General features: G+C 38.1%; 1 protein-coding gene across 1 annotated transcript in view; it reads right to left on the bottom strand.

Moving 5' to 3' along the window:
• The window catches only part of LOC140246799 (uncharacterized), a 238,570-nt gene that overhangs the window by 81,434 nt on the left and 130,822 nt on the right, over positions 1-26,314 (bottom strand). The window lies entirely within an intron of this gene.

Here is a 26,314-nt window from a genome sequence, read left to right as displayed (position 1 = left end):
GTTAATTTATTCAGTTCTCATTCCTACTTCAAGTTGGGTTATGTTATTGTAATCATTCCCATCTGCAGTATAGCAAAACCAAAGTGAGGGAAAAGGGGAGAGAAAAACGAAAGGTGGTGGAAGTAAAACTGCATGCACAACTGCAATCCACATCATTGCGTGTGACAAGTGAAGCAAATGTATTAGTTGTTATAGCAGTGTTTTATGAGCATAAACAGGCAAATAGACAGACAATGTCAAATATAAAAACCATCAATTTAATGTCAGAGAAGATGGTAAACAAGATGCATTGAAACTGTAACTAAATCGCTGCTCTTCTACTCGGTCACGGAACGTCCAACTTTATATTCAACCAAAAAAAAAAATGTTAGGGGAAAGAAACAAATTTAGATATAACATTCTTAAATTAAAAACAAGATAAAGAAAATGTCCACGTCAGGATTTAAAAAAAAAAAAAAACGCCGCACGAACATGCATTATATTCTAGATGGGAATACGGTCTTGATGCAAAGGTCCAATGATTGTCTCATTACTTTAAAAGCAATCTATGGTTCCCTTACCATCACCAGTACCACACCACAATGACGTCTCTAAAATCAATGGTAGCACATTTATCATTGCATCGTGCATTAACTCCCTTTTCCTAAACTACCAATGGAACGTGTCATATTATATTGTGTATTTCGATCAGTAGTGATTGACTTTAAAGAAGAAAGATAATGCAAAAAAAAATTGAACGCTTACCACATTGCTTATAGGGCTATTCCAGTTTGGTACTGATCTGTTCTATTCTCCCAGATGCCAACAACATATTATCACCTATGGCTAAACTACTGTAGTGAAACAGCCATGACGAAAATAAACGACAGAGAACCCCGTCATAATCACTACACTTGGAAAGGTGTTGCCCGAAATTCCTCATTATGAAGCAATATCAAGTCACTTCCTTCCTTGCCTGTCTTTAACTCCGTTATTTGGTCAAACAATAACAACCTGGAATTCCAAAGAGATAAGCGAGACGCCATGCACCTGGACTAGAGTTAATTAATTCAGTTCCCATTCCTGTTAGTTATGTAAACGTACACGTTCCTAAATATCCTGCTACAGTATAACAAGAACAAATGAAGAGAAAAGGAAAGAGAAAACGAATGGTGGCAAGCGGGGTACTGTTTCAAGGGGCAATTTGCAACGTAACGTGTGACAAAATTAAAGAAGCAAACCCAACCTCCAAACTCCAATACAAAACAAGGGAAATAGTGTAGCTGTGTTCATGACATCAGAGTGAAGCTGAACTGCAGAAAAAAGAAAAGAAAAAAGAAATAAAAGGAAAAAGTCCTGCGGGACTCGATTAACTTCTCTCCTTCCGGTCGGGCATTATAAACACGCAGCGTGCTAAGCGATTCTGCCTCACGGAAGATCGGAAGATATTCTGCGAAACTTAAATCTATCTATGTATGCTATACACAACACAAACTTACATTGATATTCAGTTTTTTGGCAATATACGTCAAGTGACTGATAGCGCTATTCAACTTCCCACGAGTGGCCGCGTGGATTAGATCAATGTACAGTTGCAAAGATAAATCGGGAATCGTTTCGTCCAGATTCCGTTCTCATTTTCAGTGATCGACAACGAAAATAATGTTAAGTAGCGACTTGAAGTAATATTGAGAAACATTCGTGAAGTCCAATTCTTTATACAGTCCTACATAATTCAGATGAAATTGTTTCTGTCATGCAACCAATTGAAAATTTCGTGTGGTGTCGGCGTGTCCAAGTAAGTTGATTGGAAAGGATATGTGAATGAGTATTTACCAATAGGACTTTATATTGTAAAAGAAAATCAAACATGGCCATGCGGTCTTTTAAGAGTCATCTTCACTTTAACATTTGTAATTTCAAGTCCAAGTTGACAGTCAAAGCAATGTGGTCTCCTACACAAAACAAAGGGATATTGTATGTGTGTGTGTGTGTCTGTACCTGTGTGTGTGTGTACGTTTACATGAAAACGTGATTTCTACATGGACGAAGGTGAATACTTCATAAAAGAAAAAAAGCAAAAGATGGAAGTATTTTGTTTCGTGCTCTTATGGGGTTCGAACCCGTACGTATGCAACCTCACGTCTCTTGTGACGTCGCCTTTATCCTCTCGGCCATGTACGTCTTGACGAGAAAATATGAGGAACGTAAGCTTATATGTGAAAGATGATTCAGGAATCGTTTGGTTCACATTCCATTCTCATTTTCAGTTTTTAGCTGCAAAATTATCAACCTGATGAGGAGATTTGAAAAAATAAAATGCATGACTACTGCAGCTTATTGTTTGAGTTACCACATACTTAAGTTTCAGAGGAAATGGAGCAAAATCAGCTGAAATAAAGGTGCTTAAACGTTGTCAAGTCAATGCATGGTTAAAAAAAAAAAAAAAAATCACCTCCCATAGACATAACACGTCAACTTGTCTGATTTTGAGTCCTTACCTTTAATCACAATAAAAAGTATGATGGTAAGTCTTCTCGAACTAAGAGTGTGGAAGCTTCTACGTGAAAGATGAATCCTGACGATCACCCGTGACCGACACATCTTCAAAGGGATCAGTTATTAGAGGTGGAAGCCCTCGTGCCAAGATATTTTCTCAGCAATTCCAAAGCAATGATACCCTTACATTTAGGTATACCATAATTTCCCTCGGAAATCATTGGTATTATTCCTGTACAATTGCTTGCCTTGTCCATAAACTTTGCTTTACAAACTCTCAGTGAAAGGTGTCATAACATAATTCTGTAACTCCATTAGCAGTGATTGACTACATAAATAAAGATATATCAAATTGAACGCTTAGCGCGTATAACTAAGGGGGATTTTAGCCTGATGCTGTGTTTTTCACTGCTCAGATACCAACAACACTCATCACCTACGGTTACGTATAGAGAAATAGCCATGACGAAAATAAGGTTTTCCTTTTCTTTGGCAGATAGACACACAACCCCTTTGAACACACTATAATTGACATGGAGGGACATGAAAAAGTTCATTACTACTACTAAACAGTGATGCCTTCTACTCATGTGGCACAAGATACCTCTATAGCAACATAAAACCTGTCTACAATTCCTTTATTGGGTCAAACAATAACAACCTGGAATTTCAAAGAGACGAGCGAGACGCCATACACCTGGCCTAGAGTTAATTTATTGAGCTGCTCCAGTTGAGTTATGTAAATTATTTTCCGACCTGTCTTGTGCAGTGTATAACAGGAACAAACGTAGAGAAAAGGAAAGAGAAAACGAAAGGTGGCAAGCGGGGCACTGTATATCAAGGGCAATTTACAACATTACGTATGATAAATGAAGCAAATCCAACCTCCAGCCTCCGACAAAAAAAAAGGAACTTGAGTGACTGTGTGTCGTGGGGTAATGACATCGGAATGAAGCTGAACTGCCAAAAGAAAAACAAAGAAAGAGAGAGAGAGAAAAAAAAAATAATAGCGTCCTGCGGGTCCCGAACATCTCGTCCTAAGGTAGTGCATAATGACCATGCAGCGCGCTAAGCGACTATAAAGCCACACGGCTGTCCCGAAGATTGGATGTGAAATTCATATCTTTATATCATTTACAACATGAAAAAGTTCATTACTACTACTAAACAGTGATGCCTTCCATTCATGTGGCACAAGATACCTCTATAGCAACATAAAACCTGTCTACAACTCCGTTATTGGGTCAAACAATAACAACCTGGAATTTCAAAGAGATGAGCGAGACGCCATACACCTGGACTAGAGCTAATCATATCAGCTCCCATTCCTGCCAGTTATCTAAACGTACATGTTCCTACCTATCCTGTTACAATATAACAAGAACCAATGAAGAGAAAAGGAACGAGGAAACGAAAGGTGGCAAGCGGGACACTGTAACAAGGGGCAATTTACAACATTAAGTGTGACAAAATTAATGAAGTAAACCCAATCTCCAAATCTCCAATACAAAACAAGGGAAATAGAGCAGCCGTGTTCACGAGTTACGTATACTTGATAAAATAATACGATAAATGACATCGGAGTAATGCTGAACTGCCGAAAAAAAAAAAAGAAAAAGAAAAAAAGAGAAAACTCCTGCGGGAGTCGAACTTCTCGCCGTCCGGGTATGGCGTTATTAACACCCAGCGCGCTAAGCGATTTCGCCACACGGCTATCCTGAAGATCCCATGCGAAACTTAGATATATGATAATACTATCGTGACACTGCTGATTGAGATGGCGCTATTCAACTTCCCACAAGTGGCCGCGTGGATTCGACCAATATACAGTTGCAAAGAACAATCGGGAATCGTTCCGTACAGATTGCGTTCTCATTTTCAGTCTTTAACTACAAAATTGTCGACCTGATGAGGAGATTTGAAAACATGAAATGCATGATGACTGCAGCTTATTGTCTGAGCTACAACATACTTAACTTTCAGAGGAAATGGACCTAAATCAGCTGAGATAAAGGTGCTTAAACGTTGTCAAGTGAATGCATGGTTCTAAAAAAATCACCTCCCATAGACATGACACGTAAACTTGTCCAATTTTGAGTCTTTACCTTTAATCACAATTTCTAGTATGATGACGTTATCATATTTCAAAACCATCACATGGACTTGAGAGGCAAATGTTCAAAGTACAACATATCTGAATTTGGGATAATATTGAGCTTAAACAACAGAGATACGAGCAAATGAATGTCAGAAACAGTAGCTCAAAAAAATCAATTCCACTTTTTTGATTTAAAATGACAATATGATGACGTCATCGCGTGTTCCTGGCAATATTGATACTTGGAATGTTATTTACAATTCATATACTTTTGTAATATGCAGTAGAAATATAGGGTCGACGGACGATTTAAAGAGCTATGGCGAAATAAACAAAGACATGTTTTTTCACTATATTTGCAGAAAGACGCGCACGCGGAATTTCAACTTTGACGCCAGTGCATTCCTTTGTTATAGGTCGAAATCGATCGGAAATCAATGGATATTGTTACTCAAAGTATCAGGAATTCAAATCAGTCAAAAAAATTGCATTTTCATGTTGCTTACGGGCTCTGCGCGCGAAATTGCGCGGACGGACGCGCACGCGAGAAAATGTTTGAAACGCTTAAAATTGTCTGAAACTTCGAGATTTCCCATTGGGAAGTCGTTTTGAGCCTTTTAAAATTTTGACGCGCGCTTACGCGCGCGTAATGATGACCTGTGTAACTAGCGTTAAAAAGTAAGATAGAGTGTGACCTGAACTTCGTGTCCACCGAAAATGATACAGAAATGACATCTAGTTATGAAGTTATGATCGATCATGTGACAAGGTCCGAAAATCACAAAATGGCGCCTAGATGACGTCATAGATATGTTGCTGTCATGAAAACCTTATTGTGGCTAGATTTTGTCATGAGACATGTTAACTGAAAATGTCATGTTATTTCGTAATGTCATTCTTGAGATATTGACGACACAAAATTGTCCAGAAAGAAAGAAGAATAAAAACGAGACATGAAAACTCGTCACAATGAGGACGAGTTAGGTGATACGCTTGTGGTCATCAGATGACGGTCATCTGTGATCGACAAAGAAAAGAATGTGATATAGGCACCTTGAAGTTATATTGAGCGTGCATGCGAAACCGTTTCTGTAACCACTCGGCCACGGGTCATCCACGGAAATGGTAAGACAAAAAAAAAAAAAAAACAATGTATAGATATAACAGGGGGAAAGTCAATGCCCACTCAACTAACGTGGCCTGGTGAACATCTATTGCATTGCTAGACGGAGAAGCGGCCCTGTAACAACTGAGGTCACTATGCCATTTCTGGCAACTTGGGAAAAATACGTCCGGCAGACATAAAACCTATAATCGACTGGTTTTGATACCTTGCCTTTAATCACAATTTTCAGTGTAATGACGTCATCAAATTACAAAACAATGACATCGTCTTGAAAGACAATTGTTCAAAGTACAACACCTCAGTCGTCGTCATTACATACTATGATCGGTTTGACAAAGTCAACCTGCAAAATGTTGCTGCAGTCGAAGCAATGTGGTCTCCAACACACAAAAAAGAGGGATATGGCGTGTGTGTGTGTCTGTGTGTGTATAGGTGCGTTTATATACGAACGTGATTTCTACATGGACGAATATGTAATACAAAATTGAAGAAAAAAAAGTAAAATAAAAAAAAAATGTTTCGTGATCTTGTGGGGTTCGAACCCGCAATCTCACGTCTCTGAGACGGCGCCTTTAACCACTCGGCCATACGTCTCGACGAGAAAATATGGGGAACGTAGCTTATGTATGTGAAAGATACATGGGGAATCGTTTTGTCCACATTCCATTTTCATTTTCAGTTTTAAACTGCAAAATTGTCTATCTGATGAGGAGATTTCAAAGAATAAAATGCATGATTACTGCAGCTTATTGTCTCAGCTACAACATATTAAAGTTTCAGAGGAAATGAAGCAAAATCAGCTGAGATAAAGGTGCTTAAACGTTGTTAAGTCAATTGATGCTTTTTTAAAAAATCACCTCCCATAGACAATACACGTAAACTTGTCCGATTTTGCGTCTTTACCTTTAATCACAATTTAAGGTATGATGACGTCATCAAATATCAAAAGCATGACATGGACTTAAAAGGCAAATGTTCAAAGTACAACATATCTGAATTTTGGATAATATTGAGCTTAAACAACAGAGATACGAGCAAATGAATGTCAGAAACAGTACCTTAAAAAATTAATTCCACTTTTTTGATTTCAGATGACGATATGATGACGTCATATTGTAATTATGGAAATAATGATACTTGAAACGTTATTTTCAATTCATATGCTTTTGTAATATGCAATAAAAACATAGGGTCACCTGACGTTTTAAAGAGCTATGGCGAAATAAACAAAGACATGTTTTTTCACTATATTTGCACATAGATGCGCACGCGAAATTTCAACTTTGACGCCAGTGCATTGCTTTGTTATTTGTCAAAATCGATCAGAAATCAATGGATATTGTTACTCAAAGTATCAGGAATCCAGATCAGTCAAAAAATGTGCATTTTCATGTTACTGACGCGCTGTGCGCGCGAAAATGCGCGGACGGACGCGCACGCGCAAAATTGTTTGAAACGCTTAAAATTGTCTGAAACTTCGAGATTTCCCATTGGAAAGTTGTTTTGAGCCTTTTAAATGTTTGACGCGCACTTACGCGTCCTAGATGACGTCCTAGGTAATTAGCATCAGAGAAAGAAAGATAGAGCGTGACCTGAACTTTATGTCCTCAAAAACTGATACAGAAAGGACCTTTAGTTATGAAGTTATGATCGATCATGTAACATGGTCCGAAAATCACAAAATGGCGCCTAGATGACGTCATAGATACGTTACTGTCATGAAAACCTTATTGTGGCTAGATATTGTCATGAGACATGTTGACTGAAAATGTCATGTTACTCCGTAATGTCATTCTTGAGATATTGACGACACAAAATAGGCCAGAAAGAAAGAAGAACGAGACATGAAAAATCGTCACATTGAGGACGAGTTAGGTGATACGCTTGTGGTCATCAGATGACGGTCATCTGTGATCGACAAAGAAAAGAATGTGATATAGGCACCTTGAAGTTATATTGAGCGTGCATGCGAAACCGTTTCTGTAACCACTCGGCCACGGGTCATCCACGGAAATGGTAAGACAAAAAAAAAAAAACAAACAATGTATAGATGTAACAGGGGGAAAGTCAATGCCCACTCAACTAACGTGGCCTGGTGAACATCTATTGCATTGCTAGACGGAGAAGCGGCCCTGTAACGACTGAGGTCACTATGCCATTTCTGGCAACTTGGGAAAAATACGTCCCGCAGACATAAAACCTATAATCGGCTGGTTTTGATACCTTGCCTTTAATCACAATTTTCAGTGTAATGACGTCATCAAATTACAAAACAATGACATCGTCTTGAAAGACAATTGTTCAAAGTACAACACCTCAGTCGTCGTCATTACATACTATGATCGGTTTGACAAAGTCAACCTGCAAAATGTTGCTGCAGTCGAAGCAATGTGGTCTCCAACACACAAAAAAGAGGGATATGGCGTGTGTGTGTGTCTGTGTGTGTATAGGTGCGTTTATATACGAACGTGATTTCTACATGGACGAATATGTAATACAAAATTGAAGAAAAAAAAGTAAAATAAAAAAAAAAATGTTTCGTGATCTTGTGGGGTTCGAACCCGCAATCTCACGTCTCTGAGACGGCGCCTTTAACCACTCGGCCATACGTCTCGACGAGAAAATATGGGGAACGTAAACTTATGTATGTGAAAGATACATGGGGAATCGTTTTGTCCACATTCCATTTTCATTTTCAGTTTTAAACTGCAAAATTGTCAATCTGATGAGGAGATTTCAAAGAATAAAATGCATGATTACTGCAGCTTATTGTCTCAGCTACAACATACTAAAGTTTCAGAGGAAATGAAGCAAAATCAGCTGAGATAAAGGTGCTTAAACGTTGTTAAGTCAATTGATGCTTTTAAAAAAAATCACCTCCCATAGACAATACACGTAAACTTGTCCGATTTTGCGTCTTTACCTTTAATCACAATTTAAGGTATGATGACGTCATCAAATATCAAAAGCATGACATGGACTTAAAAGGCAAATGTTCAAAGTACAACATATCTGAATTTGGGATAATATTGAGCTTAAACAACAGAGATACGAGCAAATGAATGTCAGAAACAGTACCTTAAAAAAATTAATTCCACTTTTTTGATTTCAGATGACGATATGATGACGTCATATTGTAATTATGGAAATAATGATACTTGAAACGTTATTTTCAATTCATATGCTTTTGTAATATGCAATAAAAACATAGGGTCACCTGACGTTTTAAAGAGCTATGGCGAAATAAACAAAGACATGTTTTTTCACTATATTTGCACATAGATGCGCACGCGAAATTTCAACTTTGACGCCAGTGCATTGCTTTGTTATTTGTCAAAATCGATCAGAAATCAATGGATATTGTTACTTAAAGTATCAGGAATCCAGATCAGTCAAAAAATGTGCATTTTCATGTTACTGACGCGCTGTGCGCGCGAAAATGCGCGGACGGACGCGCACGCGCAAAATTGTTTGAAACGCTTAAAATTGTCTGAAACTTCGAGATTTCCCATTGGAAAGTTGTTTTGAGCCTTTTAAATGTTTGACGCGCGCTTACGCGTCCTAGATGACGTCCTAGGTAATTAGCATCAGAGAAAGAAAGAGCGTGACCTGAACTTTATGTCCACAAAAACTGATACAGAAAGGACCTTTAGTTATGAAGTTATGATCGATCATGTAACATGGTCCGAAAATCACAAAATGGCGCCTAGATGACGTCATAGATACGTTACTGTCATGAAAACCTTATTGTGGCTAGATATTGTCATGAGACATGTTGACTGAAAATGTCATGTTACTCCGTAATGTCATTCTTGAGATATTGACGACACAAAATAGGCCAGAAAGAAAGAAGAATAAGAAACGAGACATGAAACTCGTCACGCTGACGAGTTAGGTGATACGCCTGGGGTCATCAGATGTCGGTCATCTGTGATCGACAAAGAAAAGAATGTGATATAGGCACCTTGAAGTTATATTGAGCGTGCATGCAAAACGGTTTCCCTAACCACTCGGCCACGGGAATCCACGGAAACGGTAAGGCAAAAAAAAAAAAAATGTATAGATATTACAGGGGGAAAAAGTCAATGCCCACTCAACAATCGTGGCGGCGTGAACATGTATTCATTGCTAGACGGAAATGCGGCCTTGTAGCGACTGATGTCGCTGTGCCATTTCTGGCAATTTCGGAAAAATACGTCCCGCAGACATAAAACCTATAATCGGCTGATTTTGATACCTTGCCTTTAATCACAATTTTCAGTGTGATGACGTCATCAAAGTACAAAACAATGACATGGATTTGAAAGACAATTGCTCAAAGTAAAACACCTCTGTTGTCGTCATTACATACTATGATCGGTTTGAAAAACCCAGCCTGCAGAATTTTGCAGCAGTCTAAGCAATGTGGTCTCCAACACAAAACAGAGTGATTGTGTGTGTGTGTGGGTGTGTGGCTGTGTATAGGTGCGTTTATATACGAACGTGATTTCTGCATGGACGAATGTGTAATACACCATTGAAGAAAAAAGTAAAATAGATAAGTATTTTGTTTCGTGCTCTTATGGGGTTCGAACCCGCACGTGTGCAACCTTACGTGTCTGAGACGTCGCCTTTAACCTCTCAATCATACATCTCGACGAGAAAATATGAGGAACGTAAGCTAATATGTGAAAGATGACTCAGGAATCGTTTCGTCCACCTTCCATTCTCATTTTCAGTTTTATGCTGCAAAATTTTCAACCTGGTGAGAAGATCAAAAAAAAAATAAAATATATGATTACTGCAGCCTATTGTCTCAGCTACAACATACTTAAGTTTCAGAGGAAATGAAGCAAAATCAAGTGAGGTAAAGGTGCTCGAGTGTTATCGAGTCAATGCATGGTTAAAAAACAAAAATCCCCTCCCATAGACATAACGTATAATCTTCCCTGATTTCGGTATCTTGCCATTTATTAATCACAACTTCTAGCATGATGACGTAATTAATTTAGAAAACATCGATATGGACTTTACATACAGTTGGTCAATGTGTAACATATTCATCGCACGGCTTCAGTATGCTGTAGATGTGAAGTTCGATCATACGAATATGAGGCAGCTATAAGTACCTGTATGAAATTATTATAGGCATGGTTATCAGATTCCCTTAAAATTTCCTTATAATTGCTTTATTTTTACACACAGGTAAGCTACCCCTTTAAACTCGTCACAGTTTAATCAAAATCATTAACATTATACATTAGTACCATATTCAGTTCCATAGCTGGTCACGTTTGCTAATTAATTAAGATTAATTGTCTAGAATGTGTCATATGGCCAACCTGTATACACACGTATACACACACACAATGCTAAATGTATGTATCAAACCTCTGTAACACAACTTTGAACTAACTGTAGGAATTATCGCTACACTTATCATCCATACTTTTTATCACTATCTGAAACTCCACAAAAGCCACTAATTGACAAATAATCAGCAATACAGAAGACTGACTTAAAGGAACAATTCAAATACCTTTTTTACAATGTATAGCTTGTTACATGTATAAATCAGCACAAAGTAACCACGACTACATTGTGTTACTGAATTGATTTGTACAAATTTCATTTTGTTACAACATGCTACATCAGTTGAAAAGCCCAGTCTGCAAAATTTTGCAGCAGTCGAAGTAACGCAATCTCCAACGCAAAACAAAGGGATACTGTGTGAGTGTGTGCGTATAGGTGTGTTTACATGCGAACGTGATTTCTACATGGACGAAGGTGTAGTATTCCATTGAAGAAAAAAAGTACAAAAAAATATTAATTTCTTTCGTGCTCTTGTGAGGCTCGAACCCGTACGTGTGAAACCTCACGTTTCTGAGACGACGCCTCTAACCACTCGGCCATACGTCTCGACGAGAAAATTAGAGGAACGTAAACTTATGTACGTGAAAGATGAATCAGGAATCGTTTCGTCCGCATTCCATTCTCATTTTCAGTTTTAAATTGCAAAATTGTCAACATGATGAGGAGATTTCAAAGAATAAAATGCATGATTACTGCAGCTTATTGTCACAGCTACAACATACTTAAGTTTCCGAGGAAATGAAGCAAAATCAGCTGAGATAAAGGTGCTTAAACGTTGTCAAGTCAATGCATGGTTTCTAAAAAAATCACCTCCCATAGACATAACACGTAAACTTGTCCGATTTTGCGTCTTTACCTTTAAACACAATTTAAAGCATGATGACGTCATCAAATTTCAAAACTATGATATGGACTTGAAAGGCAAATGTTCAAAGTACAACATATCGGAATTTGGGATAATATTAAGCTTAAACAACAGAGATACGAGCAAATAAATGTCAGAAACAGTACCTCAAAAAAATTAATTCCACTTTTTTGATTTCAGATGATGATATGATGACGTCATAACGTATTTAAGGAGATATTGATACTTGAAACGTTATTTGCAATTCATATGTTTTTGTAATATGCAATAAAAACATAGGGTAACCGGACGTTTTAAAGAGCTATGGCGAAATAAACAAAGACATGTTTTTCGCTATATTTGCACATAGACCCGAACACGAAATTTCAACTTTGACGCCAGCGCATTTGTTTGTTATAGGTCAAAATTGATCGGAAATCAATGGATATTGTTACTTAATGTATCAGGAATCCAAATCTGTCAAAAAATGTGCATTTTCATTTTGCTTACGCGCACTACGCGCGAAAATGTGCGGACGGACGCGCACGCGCGAAACGCTTAAAATTGTCTGAAACTTCGAGATTTCCCATTGGTAAGTTGTTTTGAGCCTTTTAAAAGTTTGACGCGCGCGTAAGCGCCTGTAATAATGTCCTAGGTAATTAGCATTAAAATGTAAGATAGAGCGTGACCTGAACTTAATGTCCACCGAAAATGATACAGAAATGACCTTTAGTTATGAAGTTATGATCGATCATGTAACATGGTCCGAAAATCACAAAATGGCGCCTAGATGACGTCATAGATATGTTACTGTCATGAAAACCTTATTGTGGCTAGATATTGTCATGAGACATGTTCCCTGAAAATGTCATGTTATTCCGTAATGTCATTCTTGAGATATTGATGACACAAAATTGTCCAGAAAGAAAGAAGAATAAAAAGAAATAAAGAGAGATTTTGACAGTCACAATAGGTGATACGCTGATAGCGTATCACCTAAAAAGACAGATTTTGACAATCACAATAGGTGATACGCTAAAAGCGTATCACCTAATAAGAAAAAAGACAGATTTTGACAATCACAATAGGTGATACGCTAAAAGCGTATCACCTAAAAAATAAAGAGAGATTTTGACAATCACAATAGGTGATACGCTGATAGCGTATCACCTAACGAGACATGAAAACTCGTCACATTGAGGACGAGTTAGGTGATACGCTTACAAGTGGTCATCAGATGACAGTCATCTGTGATCGACAAAGAAAAGAATGTGATATAGGCACCATGAAGTTATATTGAGCGTGCATGCGAAACTGTTTCTGTAACCACTCGGCCACGGGTTATCCACGGAAATGGTAAGACAAAAAAAAACACCAATGTATAGATATAACAGGGGGAAAGTCAATGCCCACTCAACTAACGTGGCCGTGTGAACATCTATTGCATTGCTAGACGGAAAAGCGGCCTTGTAACGACTGAGGTCGCTATGCCATTTCTGGCAACTTGGGAAAAATACGTCCCGCAGACATAAAACCTATAATCGGCTGGTTTTGATACTTTGCCTTTAATCACAATTTTCAGTGTAATGACGTCACCAAATTACAAAACCATGACATCGTCTTGAAAGACAATTGTTCAAAGTACAACACCTCAGTCGTCGTCATTATATACGAGGGGCGACTGAAAAGTTTTGAGCCTTCGAGAGATGGTAAGAGGCAGAAGTACTTTATTGCTCTATTTTTCTACATAGTCCCCTTGTGAGTCCACACACTTCCTCCAGCTGTGACGTAGTGCCTCTATGCCGCTGCAGTAGAAGTTCTTTGGTTTGTCCTCCAGGTAGAAGTCAACAGCATCATTGACCTCCTCATCAGTGGTGAAGCGTTGTCCAGCCAAATCTTTTTTAAGGTTCGGAAAGAGGTGGAAGTCCTATGGGGCTAGATCTGGTGAATACGGTGGGTGTGGAACTAGTTGGAACCCGCAGTCATGAATGGTTGCCATTGCAACCACTGATGAATGCGCTGGAGCATTGTCCTGGTGAAACAAGACACCTTTTGTGATCATTTTGTCCATTTTTTTATGAATCACCTGATACAGAAAGTTCAAGAACCTGTAAAATAAGGATAAAAATTGTTATGAGCAAGAAATTTGGTTGGTAGGATTAAGATATAATGAAGACTTCATGGACCAAATTTGGCCTTCATATCTTAATCCTTTCTATGTTAGGCTCAAAACTTTTCAGTCGCCCTTCGTACTATGATCGGTTTGACAAAGTCAACCTGCAAAATTTTGCTGCAGTCGAAGCAATGTGGTCTCCAACACACAAAAAAGAGGGATATGGCGTGTGTGTGTGTCTGTGTGTGTGTATAGGTGCGTTTATATTCGAACGTGATTTCTACATGGACGAATATGTAATATAAAATTGAAGAAAAAAAGTAAAATAGCTAAGTATTTTGTGTCGTGATCTTGTGGGGTTCGAACCCGCAACCTCAAGTCTCTGAGACGTCGCCTTTATCCACTCGGCCATACGTCTCGACGAGAAAATATGGGGAACGTAAACTTATGTATGTCAAAGATACATGAGGAATTGTTTTGTCCACATTCCATTTTCATTTTCAGTTTTAAACTGCAAAATTGTCAATCTGATCAGAAGATTTCAATAAATAAAATGCATGATTACTGCAGCTTATTGTCTCAGCTACAACATACTAAAGTTTCAGAGGAAATGAAGCAAAATCAGCTGAGATAAAGGTGCTTAAACGTTGTTAAGTCAATGCATGTTTTTAAAAAAATCACCTCCCATAGACAATACACGTAAACTTGTCCGATTTTGCGTCTTTACCTTTAATCACAATTTAAGGTATGATGACGTCATCAAATGTCAAAAGCATGACATGGACTTAAAGGCAAATGTTCAAAGTACAACATATCTGAATTTGGGATAATATTGAGCTTAAACAACAGAGATACGAGTAAATGAATGTCAGAAACAGTACCTCAAAAAAATTAATTCCACTTTTTTGATTTCAGATGATGATATGATGACGTCATGAGTTTTCCTGGCAATATTGGTACTTGAAACGTTATTTCCAATTCATATGCTTTTGTAATATGCCACGATAGATAATTTCTCATCTAAAATCAATGGCCTATAGGACTCATGCACCATTACTTGTATCGTGCATAAACTTTGTTTATTAAGCTTTGAGTGAAACGTGTCATAACATAATTCTGTAATTCCATCAGCAGTGATTGATATAATAAAGAAGAAAGATATATCACCGTATTGAACGGCTAGAACCTAAAGGGGGGGGGGGTATTATAGCATGATACTCGGTTCTTTACTGCCCAGATGCCAACAACACCCATCACCCACAGCTACGCATAGAGAAACAGCCATGGGGAAAATAAAACTTTGCTTTCTCGTAGGCAGAATGACACAGAACCCCGTCAAACACACTTTTATTGGCAGGGATGGGCATGAAAAAGTTTACTACTAATACTAAACAGCGTATGCATTCCATTCATGTGGCGCGAGATACCTTTATAGCAACATAAAGCCTGTCTTCAACTCCGTTCGTCGAACAATGACAACCTGAAATTTCAAAGAGATGAGCGAGACGCTATATACACCTGGCCTAGAGTTAATTTATTCAGTTTACATTCCTACTTCAAGTTGGGTTATGTTATTGTAATCATTCCCATCTGCAGTATAACAAAACCAAAGTGAGGGAAAAGGGGAGAGAAAAACGAGAGGTGGCAAAAGGAAAACTGCATGCACAACTGCAATCCATATCATTGCGTGTGACAAGTGAAGCAAATGTATTAGTTGTTATAGCAGTGTTTTATGAGCATAAACAGGCAAATAGACAGACAATGTCAAATATAAAAACCATCAATTTAATGTCAGAAAAGATAGTAAACAAGATGCATTGAAACTGTAACTAAATCGCTGCTCTTCTAGTCGGTCAAGGAACGTCCAACTTTATATTCAACAACAAACAATGTTAGGGGAAAGAAACAAATTTAGATAACATTCTTAAATTAAAAACAAGAAAAAGAAAATGTCCACGTCAGGATTAAAAAAAAAAAACACCGCACGAACATGCATTACATTCTAGATGGGAATACGGTCTTGATGCAAAGGTCCAATGATTGTCTCATTACTTTAAAAGCAATCTATGGTTCCCTTACCATCACCAGTACCACACCACAATGACGTCTCTAAAATCAATGGTAGTACATTTATCATTGCATCGTGCATTAACTCCCTTTTCCTAAACTACCAGTGGAACGTGTCATATCATATTGTGTATTTCGATCAGTAGTGATTGACTTTAAAGAAGAAAGATAATGCAAAAAATTGAACGCTTACCACATTGCTTATAGGGCTATTCCAGTTTGGTACTGATCTGTTCTATTCTCCCAGATGCCAGCAACATATATCACCTATTCAGTTTTTTGGCTATATACGTCAAGTGACTGATAGCGCTATTCAACTTCCCACGAGTGGCCGCGTGGATTCGATCAATATACAGTTACAAAGATAAATCGGGAATCGTTTCAACCAGATTCCATTCTCATTTTCAGTCATCGACAACGAAAATAATGTTAAGTAGCGACTTGAAGTAATATTGAGAAATATTCGTGAAGTCCAATTCTTTATACAGTCCTACATAATTCAGGTGAAATTGTTTCTGTCATGCAACTAATTAAAATTTCGTGTGGTGTCGGCGTGTCCAAGTAAGTTGATTGGAAAGAATATGTGAATGAATATTTACCAGTAGGTCTTTATATTGTAAAACAAAAATCAAACATGGCCATGCGGTCTTTTAAGAGTCATCTTCACTTTAACATTTATAATTTCAAGTCCAAGTTGCCTTTCAAAGCAATGTGGTCTCCAACACAAAACAAAGGGATATTGTGTGTGTGTGTGTGTGTGTGTGTGTGTGTGTGCCTGTGTGTGTACGTTTACATGAAAACGTGATTTCCACATGGACGAAGGTGAATACTCCATAAAAGAAAAAAACAAAAGATATAAGTATTTTGTTTCGTGCTCTTATGGGGTTCGAACCCGTACGTTTGCAACCTCACGTCTCTTGTGACGTCGCCTTTATCCTCTCGGCCATGTACGTCTTGACGAGAAAATATGAGGAACGTAAGCTTATAATGTCAAAGATGATTCAGGAATCGTTTGGTCCGCATTCCATTCTCGTTTTCAGTTTTTAGCTGCAAAATTATCAACCTGATGAGGAGACTTGAAAAAATAAAATGCATGATTACTGCAGCTTATTGTCTGAGCTACCACATACTTAAGTTTGAGAGGAAATGGAGCAAAATCAGCTGAAATAAAGGTGCTTAAACGTTGTCAAGTCAATGCATGGTTTAAAAAAAAAAATCAGCTCCCATAGACATAACACGTCAACTTGTCTGATTTTGAGTCTTTACCTTTAATCACAATTTCAAGTATGATGCTCGGTCTAAGAGTGTGTAACGGAAGCTTCTACGTGAAAGATGAATCATGACGATCACCCGTGACCGACACATCTTCAAAGGGATCAGTTATTAGAGGTGGAAGCCCTCGTGCCAAGATATTGTCTCAGCAATTCCAAAGCAATGATACCCTTACATTTAGGTATACCATATTTTCCCTCTGAAATCATTGGTATTATTCATGTACAATTGCTTGCCTTGTCCATAAACTTTGCTTCACAAACTTTCACTGAAAGGTGTCATAACATAATTCTGTAACTCCATTAGCAGTGATTGACTACATAAATAAAGATACAATGTATATCAAATTGAACGCTTAGCGCGTATAACTAAGGGGGGTTTAAGCCTGATGCTGTGTTATTCACTACTCAGATACCAACAATACTTATCACCTACGGTTACGTATAGAGAAATAGCCATGACGAAAATAAGGTTTTCCTTTTCTTTGGCAGATAGACACACAACCCCTTTCAACACACTATAATTGACAAGGAGGGACATGAAAAAGTTCATTACTACTACTAAACAGTGATGCCTTCTACTCATGTGGCACAAGATACCTCTGTAGCAACATAAAACCTGTCTACAATTCCGTTATTGGGTCAAACAATAACAACCTGGAATTTCAAAGAGACGAGCGAGACGCCATACACCTGGCCTAGAGTTAATTTATTCAGTTGCCATTCCTGCTCCAGTTGTGTTATGTAAATTATTTTCCGACCTGTCTTGTGCAGTGTAACAGGAACAAACGTAGAGAAAAGGAAAGAGAAAACGAAAGGTGGCAAGCGGGGCACTGTATACCAAGGGCAATTTACAACATTACGTATGATAAATGAAGCAAATCCAACCTCCAGCCTCCGACAAAAAAAAAAAAGGGGGGGGGGGAACTTGAGTGACTGTGTGTTGTGGGGTAATGACATCGGAATGAAGCTGAACTGCCAAAAGAAAAACAAAGAAAGAGAGAGAAAAAAAAATAATAGCGTCCTGCGGGTCTCAAACATCTCGTCCTAAGGTGGTGCGTAATGACCATACAGCGCGTCAAGTGACTCTAAAGCCACACGGCTGTCCCGAAGATTGGATGTGAAATTTATATCTTTATACCATATACAACATGAAAAAGTTCATTACTACCACTAAACAGTGATGCCTTCCACTCATGTGGCACAAGATACCTCTATAGCAACATAAAACCTGTCTACAACTCCGTTATTAGGTCAAACAATAACAGCCTGGAATTTCAAAGAGATGAGCGAGACGCCATACACCTGGACTAGAGTTAATCAATTCAGCTCCCATTCCTGCAAGTTATTTAAACGTACATGTTCCTACCTATCCTGTTACGGTATAACAATAACCAATGAAGAGAAAAGGAAAGAGCAAACGAAAGGTGGCAAGCGGGACACTGTAACAAGGGGCAAATTACAACATTAAATGTGACAAAATTAATGAAGCAAACCCAATCTCCAAACTCCAATACAAAACAAGGGAAATAGAGCAACCGTGTTCGCGGGTTACGTACATTTGATAAAATAACATGATAAATGACATCGGAGTAAAGCTGAACTGCCGAAAAAAAAAGAAAAAAGAAAGAACGGGAAAAGTCCTGCGGGAGTCGAACTTCTCTCCTTCCGGTATGGCGTTATGAACACCCAGCGCGCTAAGCGATTACGCCATACGGCTGTCCTGAAGTTCGAATGAGAAACTTAAATGTATAATTATACTGTTGTGACAACGTTGACTTGTGATGGCGCTATTCAACTTCCCACAAGTGGCCGCGTGGATTCGACCAATATCCAGTTGCAATGAACAATCAGGAATCGTTCCGTACAGATTCCATTCTCATTTTCAGTTTTTAACTACAAAATTGTCGACCTAATGAGATTTGAAAATATAAAATACATGATGACTGCAGCTTATTGTCTGAGCTACCACATACTTAAGTTTCAGAGGAAATGGAGCAAAATCAGCTGAGATAAAGGTGCTTAAACGTTGTCAAGTCAATGCATGGTTTCTAAAAAAATCACCTCCCATAGACATAACACGTAAACTTGTCCGATTTTGTGTCTTTACTTTTAATCACTATTTGAAGTATGATGACGTCATCAAATTTCAAAATCATGACATGGACTTGAAAGACGAATGTTCAAAGTAAAACATATCTGAATTTGGGGTGATATCAAGCTTAAACAATAGAGATACGAGTAAATGAATGTCAGAAACAGTACCTCAAAAAAATTAATTCCACTTTTTTGATTTCAGATGATGATATGATGACGTCATGAGTTTTGCTGGCAATATTAGTACTTGAAACGTTATTTCCAATTCATATGCTTTTGTAATATGCAATAGAAATATAGGGTAACCAGACGATTTAAAGAGCTATGGCGAAATAAACAAAGACATGTTTTTTCACTATATTTGCAGAAAGACGCGCGTGCGGAATTTCAACTTTGACACCTGTGCATTCCTTTGTTATAGGTCGAAATCGATCGGAAATCAATGGATACTGTTACTCAAAGTATCAGGAATCCAAATCAGTCAGAAAAATTGCATTTCCATGTTGCTGACGCGCTCTGCGCGCGAAATTGCGCGGACGGACGCGCACGCGAGAAAATGTTTGAAACGCTTAAAATTGTCTGAAACTTCGAGATTTCCCATTGGGAAGTCATTTTGAGCCTTTTAAAATTTTGACGCGCACTTACGCGCGCGTAATGATGACCTGGGTAACTAGCGTTAAAAAGTAAGATAGAGCGTGACCTGAACTTTATGTCCACCGAAAATGATACAGAAATGATATCTAGTTATGAAGTTATGATCGATCATGTGACAAGGTCCGGAAATCACAAAATGGCGCCTAGATGACGTCATAGATATGTTACTGTCATGAAAACCTTATTGTGGCTAGATATTGTTATGAGACATGTTGACTGAAAATGTCATGTCATTCCGTAATGTCATTGTTGAGATATTGACGACACAAAATGTGGCAGAAAGAAAGAAGAATAAAAAACGAGACATGAAAACTCGTCACATTGAGGACGAGTTAGGTGATACGCTTGTGGTCATCAGATGACAGTCATCTGTGATCGACAAAGAAAAGAATGTGATATAGGCACCTTGAAGTTATATTGAGCGTGCATGCGAAACCGTTTCGTAACCACTCGGCCACGGGTCATCCACGGAAATGGTAAGACAAAAAAAAAACAACAACAATGTATAGATATAACAGGGGGAAAGTCAATGCCCACTCAACTAACGTGGCCGTGTGAACATCTATTGCATTGCTAGACGGAAAAGCGGCCTTGTAACGACTGAGGTCGCTATGCCATTTCTGGCAACTTGGGAAAAATACGTCCCGCAGACATAAAACCTATAATCGGCTGGTTTTGATACCTTGCCTTTAATCACAATTTTCAGTGTAATGACGTCATCAAATTACAAAACAATGACATGGTCTTGAAAGACAATTGTTCAAAGTACAACACCTCAGTCGTCGTCATTACATACTATGATCGGTTTGACAAAGTCAACCTGCAAAATTTGCTGCAGTCGAAGCAATGTGGTCTCCAACACACAAAAAAGAGGGATATGGCGTGTGTGTGTGTCTCTGTGTGTGTATAGGTGCGTTTATATACGAACGTGATTTCTACATGAACGAATATGTAATACAAAACTGAAGAAAAAAAACAGTAAAGTAGCTAAGTATTTTGTTTCGTGATCTTGTGGGATTCGAACCCGCAACCTCACGTCTCTGAGACGTCGCCTTTAACCACTCGGCCACACGTCTCGACTGGAAAATATGGGGAACGTTATGGACTTGAAAGACATTTGTTCAATGAATAACACATTCATCGTACGTTGTCAGTTTGCTATTGACATGACGATCTATGACACGAATATGAGGCAGGCACTAGTACCTGTATGAAATTATTATAGGCATGGTTATCAAATTGCCTTAAAATTTCCTTATAATTGCCTTATTTTTACACACAGTTATGCTATCCCTTTAAACTCGTCACAGTTTAATTAGAATTATTAACATCATACATTAGTACCATATTCAGTTCCATAGCTGATTACGTTTGCTAATCAATTAAGATTAATTGTCTAGAATGTGTCATATGGCCAACCTGTATACACACGTATATACACACACACAATGTTAAATGTATGTATCAAACATCTGTAACACAACTTTGAACTAACTGTAGGAATTATCGCTGCACTTATCATCCATACTTTTTATCACTATCTGAAACTCCACAAAAACCACTAATTGACAAATAATCATCAATACAGAAGACTGAATACCTTTTTTACAATGTATAGCTTGTTACATGTATAAATCAGCACAAAGTAACCACGACTACATTGTGTTACTAAATTGATATGAACAAATTTCATTTTGTTACAATATACTATATCAGTTTGAAAAGCCCAGCCTCCAAAACTATGATTTTGCAGCAATCGAAGTAATGCAGTCTCCAACGCAAAACAAAGGTATACTGTGTGAGTGTGTGCGTACAGGTGTGTTTACATGGAAACGTGATTTCTACATGGACGAACGTGTAGTACTCCATTGAAGAAAAAAAAAAGTAAAAAAAAATATTATTTTCTTTCGTGCTCTTGTGAGGATCGAACCCGTACGTGTGCAACCTCACGTTTCTAAGACGACGCCTCTACCCACTCGGCCATACGTCTCGACGAGAAAATTAAAGAACGTAAACTTATGTACGTTAAAGATGAATCAGGAATCGTTTGGTCCTCATTCCATTCTCATTTTCAGTTTTAAATTGCAAAATTGTCAACCTCATGAGGAGATTTCAAAGAATAAAATGCATGATTACTGCAGCTTATTGTCAGAGCTACAACATACTAAAGTTTCAGAGGAAATGAAGCAAAATCAGCTGAGATAAAGGTGCTTAAACGTTGTCAAGTCAATGCATGGTTTCTAAAAAAATCACCTCCCATAGACATAACACGTAAACTTGTCCGATTTTGCGTCTTTACCTTTAAACACAATTTAAAGCATGATGACGTCATCAAATTTCAAAACTATGACATGGACATGAAAGGCAAATGTTCAAAGTACAACATATCTGAATTTGGGATAATATTGAGCTTAAACAAAAGAGATACGAGCAAATGAATGTCAGAAACAGTACCTTAAAAAAATTAATTCCACTTTTTTGATTTCAGATAATGATATGATGACGTCATAATGTATTCATGGAGATATTGATACTTGAAACGTTATTTCCAATTCATATGTTTTTGTAATATGCAATAAAAACATAGGGTAACCAGACGTTTTAAAGAGCTATGGCGAAATAAACAAAGACATGTTTTTCGCTATATTTGCACATAGACGCGCACACGAAATTTCAACTTTGACGCCAACGCATTCCTTTGTTATAGGTCAAAATTGATCGGAAATCAAGGGATATTGTTGCTTAATGTATCAGGAATCCAAATCTGTCAAAAAATGTGCATTTTGATTTTGCTTACGCGCACTACGCGCGAAAATGTGCGGACGGACGCGAACGCGCGAAACGCTTAAAATTGTCTGAAACTTCGAGATTTCCCATTGGTAAGTTGTTTTGAGCCTTTTAAAAGTTTGACGCGCGCGTACGCGCGCGTAATAATGTCCTAGGTAATTAGCATTAAAATGTAAGATAGAGCGTGACCTGAACTTAATGTCCACCGAAAATGATACAGAAATGACCTTTAGTTATGAAGTTATGATCGATCATGTAACATGGTCCGAAAATCACAAAATGGCGCCTAGATGACGTCATAGATATGTTACTGTCATGAAAACCTTATTGTGGCTTGATTTTGTCATGAGACATGTTCCCTGAAAATGTCATGTTATTTCGTAATGTCATTCTTGAGATATTGATGACACAAAATTGTCCAGAAAGAAAGAAGAATAAAAAGAAATAAAGAGAGATTTTGACAATCACAATAGGTGATACGCTGATAGCGTATCACCTAACGAGATATGAAACTCCTCACGCTGACGAGTTAGGTGATACGCTTGGGGTCATCAGGTGTCGGTCATCTGTGATCGACAAAGAAAAGAATGTGATATAGGCACCTTGAAGTTATATTGAGCGTGCATGCAAAACCGTTTCTCTAACCACTCGGCCACGGGACATCCCCGGACATGGTAAGGCAAAAAAGAAATGTATGGATATTACAGGGGGAAAAAGTCAATGCCCACTCAACAATCGTGGCCGCGTGAACATGTATTGCATTGCTAGACGGAAATGCGGCCTTGTAACGACTGATGTCGCTATGCCATTTCTGGCAACTTGGGAAAAATACGCGCCGTAGACATAAAGCCTATAATCGGCTAGTTTTGATACCTTGCCTTTAATCACAATTTTCAGTGTGATGACGTCATCAAAGTACAAAACAATGACATGGTCTTGAAAGACAATTGTTCAAAGTACAACACCTCCGTCGTCGTCATTACATACTATGATCGGTTTGACAAAGTCAGCCTACAAAATTGTGCAGCAGTCGAAGCAATGTGGTCTCCAACACAAAAAAAAGGGATATGGTGTGTGTGTGTGTGTGTGTATAGGTGCGTTTATACGAACGTGATTTCTACATGGACGAATATGTAATACAAAATTGAAGAAAAAAAGTAAAATAGCTAAGTGTTTTGTTTCGTGATCTTGTGGGGTTCGAACCCGCAACCTCACGTCTCTGAGACGTCGCCTTTAACCACTCGGCCATACGTCTCGGCGAGAAAATATGAGGAACGTAAACTTATGTATGTGAAAGCTGAATCGGGAATCGTTTTGTCCACATTCCATTCTCATTTTCAGCTTTAAACTGCAAAATTGTCAACCTGATGATAGGATTTCAAAAAATAAAATGCATGATTACTAAAGCTTATTGTGTCAGCTACAACATACTTAAGTTTCAGAAGAAATGAAGCAAAATCAGCTGAGATAAAGGTGCTTAAACGTTGTCAAGTCAATGCATGGTTTGAAAAAAAAATCACCTCCCATTGACATAACACGTAGTATGGTCCGATTTTGCATCTTTACTTTTAATCAGAATTTAAGGTATGATGACGTCATCAAATTTCATAACCATGACATGGACTCAAAAGGCAAATGTTCAAAGTACAACATATCTGAATTTGGGATAATATTGAGCTTAAACAACAGAGATACGAGCAAATGAATGTCAGAAACAGTACCTCAAAAAATTAATTCCACTTTTTTGATTTCAGATGATGATATGATGACGTCATAATGTATTTAGGGAAATATTGATACTTGAAACGTTATTTTCAATTCATATGCTTTTGTAATATGCAATAAAAACATAGGGTCACCTGACGTTTTAAAGAGCTATGGCGAAATAAACAAAGACATGTTTTTCGCTATATTTCCACATAGACGCGCACACGAAATTTCAACTTTGACGCCAGCGCATTCCTTTGTTATAGGTCGAAATTGATCGGAAATCAATGGATACTGTTACCTTATGTATCAGGAATCCAAATCTGTCAAAAAATGTGCATTTTCATGTTGCTTACGCGCACTGTGCGCGGAAATGCGCGGACGGACGCGAACGCGCGGAACGCTTAAAATTGTCTGAAACTTCGAGATTTCCCATTGGGAAGTCGTTTTGAGCTTTTTAAAAGTTTGACGCGCGCTAATGCGCGCGTAATGATGTCCTAGGTAATTAGCATTAAAAAGTAAGATAGAGCGTGACCTGAACTTTATGTTCAATGAAAATGATACAGAAATGACCTTTAGTTATGAAGTTATGATCGATCATGTAACATGGTCCGAAAATCACAAAATGGCGCCTAGATGACATCATAGATATGTTACTGTCATGAAAACCTTATTGTGGCTAGATGTTGTCATGAGACATGTTGACTGAAAATGTCATGTTATTCCGTCATGTCAATGTTGAGATATTCACGACACAAAATGTGCCAGAAAGAAAGAAGAATAAAAAGAAAGAAAGGAAGATTTTGACAAACACAATAGGTGATACGCTGAAGCGTATCACCTAAAAAGAGAAATTTTGACAATCACAATAGGTGATACGCTGATAGCGTATCACCTAACGAGACATGAAACTCGTCACACTGACGAGTTAGGTGATACGCCTGGGGTCATCAGATGTCGGTCATCTGTGATCGACAAAGAAAAGAATGTGATATAGGCACCTTGAAGTTATATTGAGCGTGCATGCAAAACGGTTTCTCTAACCACTCGGCCACGGGACATCCACGGAAACGGTAAGGCCGAAAAAAAAAATGTATAGATATTACAGGGGGAAAAAGTCAATGCCCACTCAACAATTGTGGCCGCGTGAACATGTATTGCATTGCTAGAAGGAAATCCGGCCTTGTAACGACTGAGGTCGCTGTGCCATTTCTGGCAATTTCGGAAAAATACGTCCCGCAGACATAAAACCTATAATCGGCTGATTTTGATACCTTGCCTTTAATCACAATTTTCAGTGTGATGACGTCATCAAAGTACAAAACAATGACATGGACTTGAAAGACAATTGTTCAAAGTACAACACCTCCGTTGTCGTCATTACATACTATTTGACAGAGTCAGGATGCAACATTCTGCAGCAGTCGAAGCAATGTGGTCTCCAACACAAAACAGAGGGATATTGTGTGTGTGTGTGTGTGTGTGTATAGGTGCGTTTATATACAAACGTAATTTCTACATGGACGAATGTGTAATACACCATTGAAGAAAAAAAATTAAAATAGCTAGGTATTTTGTTTCGTGATCTTGTGGGGTTCGAACCCGCACGAGTGCAACCTCACGTCTCTGAGACGGCGCCTTTAACCACTCGGCCATACGTCTCGACGAGAAAATATGAGGAACGTAAACTTATGTATGTGAAAGATGAATCACGAATCGA

The sequence above is a fragment of the Diadema setosum genome, chromosome 3 (genome assembly GCF_964275005.1).
Source record: "Diadema setosum chromosome 3, eeDiaSeto1, whole genome shotgun sequence".
NCBI lineage: Eukaryota > Metazoa > Echinodermata > Echinoidea > Diadematoida > Diadematidae > Diadema > Diadema setosum.
Note: the sequence above shows the minus strand (reverse complement) of the source record. Positions and strands in the feature narration are given on the sequence as shown.